Source organism: Cynara cardunculus (genome assembly GCF_001531365.2).
Source record: "Cynara cardunculus var. scolymus isolate 2C chromosome LG 10, CcrdV1, whole genome shotgun sequence".
In the NCBI taxonomy this organism is placed as follows: domain Eukaryota; kingdom Viridiplantae; phylum Streptophyta; class Magnoliopsida; order Asterales; family Asteraceae; genus Cynara; species Cynara cardunculus.
In genome coordinates, this window is record NC_037537.1 from 16879619 (window position 1) to 16887483 (window position 7865).

The window sequence follows — 7865 nt, forward strand, 5'->3', positions numbered from 1 at the left end:
TGTAAGCAAGATACGAATGAACAAGGCAAAGAAAAGACTTGAAATAAATCACCCAGCAACACAGATCAACAATGGATCACTGGTTCTCGATTCCAATAACCCTAATATGTCCTTTGCAATGGCCTTGTAGCTACACAACACCATGTTTACCTCCCAACTGTTCTAAATACAATCTATATGGTTGGGCACTCCCTTTCGCTGCCATCTTAGATGATGTAACTATTCAAAACCATAATCAGAGATCTGTTTTGGCAAGGTCCAAAGTTCAGGATTGTAGATCTACAACCACCTTTGAATGAACAAGATGCAAAGCATACCATCTAATCACATAAATATTAGAAATTAGTATCAAAGTTTCCTTTTTATTCATGTCGGTTGCATAAAACCAATTTACTGCTGCTACCTCTAAGTACAGCTCCAAAAACTCAACTATTTGTGCCACAAACAATAAGTTTACCAGATCACAGTAATCAAGACCTAACATTTCATCTAAATTTGTAAATGAAGTCACCAACAAACAATAGGAGATCTTTTGTCACTCACTCTATGTGACTGCCCAAGATCGGGGGATCCAAGATAAGCTAAAACAATAGAGACGTTCTTATCTGACATCTATCCTTTTTTTCCTGAGAAAGAGAAGAATGCTAATCAAATAGCAGGAAAAGTTCAGGTGGAGGTTTACTTATGGATGTTAATGATTTGGTCATTGTTGCTTATTCATGGTTGTGTGATCAAAGCAGATCCATTTTGCTGTAGCAAAAATTATTTGTTGTTGTACATATTGCCGAGGACACAAGTCCATAAGTGAACACTACAGAGTGTGATCCATGAATTGCTTAGATGGTCTTATGACATTTCCATGGATAGCGTGTACATAGTATGGCATATAGAAGCTTTAATGTTAAATATTTATTAGATACAACATATTTATAAAGAAAGCAATAAACATGCTGGCAGATCAGTTGTGTGGGATCATAGTCTTATGGTAGAGATGKTTTGCCATCCCTCATTCTTTGCCTAGGAGTATTTCAAAGTTTTGCAAGAGGATGTTCAGGTCTTGCCACTTCGCGTTTTTATTGTACAGAAGTTATTCTTGTATAATGCCTCTGGTTGCCACTTCGTCTTTTTACCTTTTCTGTAATGGAGCAAAACCATCTTGTCACTGGGTATCTATTAATAACACCACATATGTGCTAGATTGTTAAGGMGAGCGATTAAGCCATGTTGCATTTTAAGAATGGTTTTTGTCCTTAAGAAACTATAGATTAGAAAAGGAAAATTATACGAAAAGTTTAAAAGGCTGTGTTCATACACTTGCTCGGTGTTGCATTGTCATGCTCGGTGTTGCATTGTTCCATGGGTGAACTCTAGAAGTAGTAGAAAGCAACAAGAAATAAAGAACATTACACATACCTTATGGTACATGCCATCACGATAGAGTGTATACTTCTCCAAAAAAGTACACCAATCCCCATGGCCTGGTTCACACCACCATTCATCTTATACCTGAAAATAATTTGACACCTAGGAAGTTGGCTGKATATGTTCTCCATTCAAAATATACCAATGTTACAGAGCTGTATAATTACCGGATAGCATGATGCCTTTTAACAAATACATGACAGATAATTCACAACTAAGGTATAGAGAAGTCACCAWAAACAAACTGATAATTGCAAGAAATGAATCAAATGGTTCGACGATTTATTTACAAATGATTGTTGCTAGAATTTTTTATATCTCGTCTTCCTGGGTTTGATTCAAACCCAGGCGCTGCCAAAGCCCATAATGTTGAGATAGATGCTTTATTTAGTTTGAGTCCTTGACTTGATAGAGTTGGATTATAAAAAAGGCAATAATAGCATCAAGCACGTAAATGATCCAAAGTTGTATATTAACATCAAACCCATCAGAGTTTATGTTCTTATAGGTGTTAACAAGGTAATAAGGCAATATAAGGGGCCCTTTTACCAAACATTTTACCGGTAAGCGCTTACCGATAAAATTCAACACTATCATTTACTTAACGGGTAAGATTATAGTTCACAAAAACGATATTCTTTGCAACAATTTACTCGGTAAGCGCTTACCGTGGTAAGAGTCATCACCCTCACTTGTCGGGTAAGACTATTGTCTTTGTTTCGTTCTTACCGGGTAAAATTTTTGGTCCCTACCATATCTATCTAGTAAGATAATATGACTTGGTAAACTCTTACCCAAGTAAGCGTTACCAAACACTTCACCAATCACTACAATAAATTCTTTAAAATTTTATATAACGCAAAGAGTTGGCATATATATTCAACCTTTTTGTACAATCTTCCATAAGCCTCCCACCACTTTCTTTGAGAAGAAGATCTTCTGTCTGCAACTGCTTCAGAAGCAGCAAGTACAAAGCTCGCAGCCACGAGTAGATCTCTTACATCCTCATCCACAAGTTTAAGAAGCCTAAAATTTATGCCAATGACTCCATTGGTGGATTTGACATTGAAGGGTTAGCGAATGGGTTGTGTTGGAAGTTGTTGCAAAGGCATAAGAAGCAAAAAGAACACCAAAATTGATTTAAAAACAAAAGAAGAATATAGAATGCAAGTAATTAAACAAAATCTCACTAAAAGATAATCTATATTTGTTGATCAAGCTAAATTCAAGAAACACCCACAAAATCTAACATCATAAGAAATAAAAATATGAAAAACAAAGAAATTGAAAACTTAATATCAGTTACATGGAAAAACACAAAAAAAGTGAAAAAAAAATAGAAACAAATTAACTTTGTAGATTTGATGCATCAGTTGTTATGAGCAAGTTATATACCACCTTCACATTTTCATGGATCTGTATTTTACCATAAAAAAGAATCAAGACAATTTCACAATGACTACAAGAAAAGCTTCCAATCTCAGCAGCAAATCTTACCATATACACAACACAAATGCTTGTTACCATCTAGTAACTGCAACCATGCCATGTATCTGCATACCCAAATAATAAATTAGTGCATTGATCACTCAAAAGCAATCTTAAAGCAATTCCAAATTGAAAATCATTGACAAAAACATATACGATACCGTAGGAGTTTACTTTACCAAACTACCTTCTAAGGATACCAAGCAAACATATACACATATAACAAAACATAACTCTTTGCACATGTAAGACTCCTAAACACATACAGCCCATAATCAGAGTGTACCTTAATTGGCACCAGATTTCACTATAGCATTACTAACAATCTCTGCTTGCTCTATCAAAAGGTCCACCTTCTCCAAGAAACCCTTAAGTTCTAGCACCTTAAGATTCTTTCACTTCTTCTCCATCTCCACCTTCTAGCCCGCAGCCCCCCAACCACATTTGATCAAACTCAAAATTTGAACAGAAGACCTACAATACTCAGAAATTATAATTGCTATGTAATAGAGGATTCTTACCTCTAAGTTGTAAATAGCCTTGGCTTCATCAATCGCATACTATGAATCATTCGGTTAAACCAAAAAAAGAGAAAGAAAGTTAAAATCTCATCAGCAGAGWAGTGGCAGAAATCAAAATTGAAATATAAATCAATATCGTTTTGAAGAGCATACCTCCAGATTAAAGCGCTTAATCTCTAGATCAAGCTAGATAYCTTTCTCCATAAACAACCTAATGATATTCAGTTATAATAAGCACTTCAATTCATGGCAATAGACATATAGGTATAATCACACACACAAGAAAGTTCCCGCACAACAAATAGATGCGTAAACCGAACAATTTCAGTACAAATTAAGAACTATCATTATCCGCAAAGATAACCTAACAGCCATTATTAGATGTGTGTAACTGTTCAATGTAGACATCAGATTTTGCTCCAAGATATATTAAATCTCCATGATGATTCAAAGTAGAAATTAACTCATAAACTGAGTAGAACTACATATAACTGAACTAATCCGAAATCGAACCAGAAATGAGAGACTATCCTATGCAATGCTTATGTTACATTACCTCTGGAACAAATGCTTCGATAAACCTTCCGTAACACTGGTCGTTGAGATTATAGGAAATCGTTTAGGGTTTATGAAATCGAAATGGGATAGGATGAAATCGAAATGGGATAGGATGAATTCGTTTTTAGGGTTGCGATAAAAATGGGATTGGGAATTAAACGATTTCATCGAATTGGTTAGGAGCGATAGATTGGGATTGGGATTGGGATTGGGATTAGGATTAGGGTTGTGATAAAAAATGGGATTGGGTTTAGAAACGGGAGTTTAGGATAGCATGCTTTAGTAGGTTGTACCTAAAGTAATAGAAGTTGTTTTTAAGAGTTTAAGAGTTTAAGAGATTAAGAGTTTTAGCCAAATGTATTATAAGATAGTATATATATATATATATATATATATATATAATAGAAAACATGTATCCTATGTTTTTACATAATGCATCAAATATTGTTACATTAAAAAAAACTTATATAAGAGGATAAAATACTAAAATGACTTAAATTCGCTTGATTTGGAATTTAAAAAAATGTCATGTCAATAGACGTTGATGACATGTAGGTTAGTAACTTGTTTGGTAGGTAAAATTTGTATAAAGCATGGAAAAATAGAAGTCTGTTATATTAATTGAGAAAAATAAACTTCGTTACAATAAATAGGAACTAAACCAAAGTTCATTACATTTAAACGTATTTTGCCCCTTCCGTTTTAAAGAGACATAAAAAAACATAATTTTCGTAAGATCTGAATTGTCGAGAGGGAAAGTGAGGAAACCATTAAAAATTTTAATATGGTTTTTTATTTACACCACGTTATCAGAATGATGTGTCATACACATCATCTCATTTGAGCTATGTAAAAATATAACATTAAATTAAAAAATGGTTATTATTTCATACATTTAACCATTTTAAGTTTTATAAAATAAAATAAGCAGAATAAAAGAAGTAAAACAATTGTATCTTGAAAGTTACGAGTTGAAACGTGATTTGTGGTGGAAAATGAGAAAAAAAGAAAGAAGAAATGATGGACGTGCCAACAAATGATAAGAGTTAAAAGAATTGTGTCCCAACAAAAATTGAATCGAGGTACAAAGCACATTTAGCTTCAACAATATAACCCTCGACCATCTTGGCAACAAAAACTTCTTTATAAATTAATATTATTTTAGATTTCAATTTAATTAAGCGGAAAAAAAAATCAGAGGCATCACTGGTACACCTCAGATTGATTCTTATCTGTCAATACATGTTATACAGATAGAGTCGATACCAAACACAATAATAGAGTTTTTTTATCATTTATGTAAAATATAAGAAGCACAGGGGTTCACGAATTGGGTGGAGTCACAGAGAATAAGAAGAAGGTGATTGTTATCGGGGAAAAATAACGTGGTGTGGAGTCACATGGGTTCACGAACTATGTTAAGTCACAAGGAAGAAGAAGACGGTTATACCCAGAGTGCTACGATGGTTTTTGTCTTCATCGAGTGCTACGATGGTTTTATATGTGTGTGTGTTGGGACTTTCATTTGACAACTCATAAAATTGTGATAAACTTTAAGAATAGATACATCTTATACCATTTCAAATGATATTTTATTTATCTACTGCTTGAATTTAATGTATTGATTAACATATATTTGTTTTTTAATGTATCTATTTCACATAGATTAGTTTCAAAATGTGAACATTTTTTTATGTGTTTGTGAAACAAAAAGTACAATTACAAAATGTTTCACATTGTGAATCAAATACATATGATACAAACACATTGTGAAACAAATATATGTCAAATCAATATATTGAAATCTAATCTTAGATGAACAAAATCATGTGAAACTAGGGATGAGATTGATATCGAACTGGAACCAAAGCGATTGGTATCGAATTTTTTTGGGACTAAAAACGAGGACCGAAAATTGGACCGTATGTACAAATTAGGTAGCGGTTCGGTTTCGGGACAAGGACCATTTAGGACGGAATCATTGTTGACTACCACACAAAGGGTTTCTTCAACAAATGTATGGCTGATTCTTTTTTTATGGTGAATCATCTCCCTACACAAAAAAACCACATTAAACTTATAGTTAATATTAAGATTAATATAATATTAACCAATAATTAACTAAAAAAATTAGTTTATGACTGACAAACATGATTTAAAACTTGTGGTATATACAAACTTACTTGAGTTTCATCAATGGATGAGTTGACTTTTTTGATGGTAATAGGCCGATTTCTTGATGGTATGATACTACCGATTTTTGTGTGGTGAACCGTAGGGCTGATTTTCTTTTTGACGGTGATACAGATTTTTTGATCAAAGTAATGGTTATGGAGAATGTATGGATTATTTTACGAGAGGATATGGGTTAGTTTAGGAAATAGAGATGATTTAGTTTAGAAGATAGAGAAGAAATCGGGGTAGCCACATGCCTGTTGGATTACCCGGTTCGGCTACGACATTTTCGGGAATTTCTCGGTACGGAATACCGATTGTGAAATATTCTTGGGACCAAAAACTAAATCGATTATATGCATTCGGTTTCGGTTCGGTTCGGGAAAACAATCCTCTAGTCTCATCCCTATGTGAAACAATATATATAAAGTTTTCAAATGATTAGATCCCTGTATATGTGTATCCACACGTGTGTGTATATATATATATATAGCATACAAAATATATTTTTTGTCGTTTTAAACAAAACTGAGAGGAAATGAAAACAAAATCTAAACTACCCCTCATTAAAGTGGACTTAATGGTGAAAGTTAATGCTCGTTAAATAGAGGGACGGACTCGACAAACGTGAGGTACAAAATCTAAGGTTTTCAAGTTTATGGACAATATCTGTTGAAAAATACAAACATTAGGGGACCAAAATCGAACTTTACTAAACTAATTTATGAATTGTTAAACTGATTGACCTCGAAAATGACTAATTTGGATTCTTTTCATCCAAGAATGTTAATGATTCGAGCTATAAACGAGTTATTCAAATGTAAAATAAAACTCGTCTAATTTAACGAGGCAAACTTCATAACATCAATGTTCAACTTGGTTTGTTCGAAATTTCGACTTAAACTGAACCATTCAAACATACACTTTTTCGAACTAAACATTTTTATATATTTATAAATCATACAGTTATAGTCGATAAATCAGTTAATCAATATCAAGTTTAAATGCATGAATTAACATATAAAACTTATCCTTTGATATAAATATATAATTAAAATTTATTAAACGCACATCAAACTATAACATTTAAAAAAATATTTGACCCCGAATATGATATTATTTTTTCTAGTCAACATTAAGGGTATGTTTGATACATCGGAAACAGTAATAAAATTAAACATGGATCACTATTTCACGTTTAATAGAACTTTTATATGGAGCAAAAAAAAGTAGAATAGATGTGTTCCACACCCGACCCATTGAACAAGATGAAACAGAACTATATTTTTACCGATATAACGTCAAAATAAAATATAATTTTTATTAAAATATTAAATATGTCTCTCTCTTTACATTTTATTTATTATATTTTATGATATTTAAATTTTCATTTTATTGTTCTCAAAATATTATTTATATACCGTTTTTATGTTTTTATTATATTTTATGACATTTAAAGTATATTATTATTTTTACATAGTCAAAGAGGCTGGTTTATAACTACTCTTCCCCATGCCGCCGAGTTATGTTTGGGGGTGGCTAATGGCACCCCTATTATGTGCTAATGCCACCCCTAAGTAGGTTTCAATCATTTGCATTTTATAAATTTTTGTGTTTTTTTGTTTTTTTGTGATGATTACTTTTTATTTTATTATTAATTAAAGAAAATTTAAATTAATATATATTATTTATTTAATTTCC

General features: G+C 32.3%; 1 long non-coding RNA gene across 1 annotated transcript; it reads right to left on the reverse strand.

The window, feature by feature from the left end:
- Positions 1 to 1427: 1427 nt before the first annotated feature.
- LOC112518851 lies at positions 1428 to 3333 on the reverse strand. The gene is made up of 4 exons (XR_003069867.1): positions 3197 to 3333; positions 2920 to 2975; positions 2307 to 2467; positions 1428 to 1506 (listed from the first exon to the last, which is right to left on the reverse strand). It is a non-coding gene; the product is annotated as an uncharacterized LOC112518851 (long non-coding RNA).
- Between the last annotated feature and the right edge of the window lie 4532 nt (positions 3334 to 7865).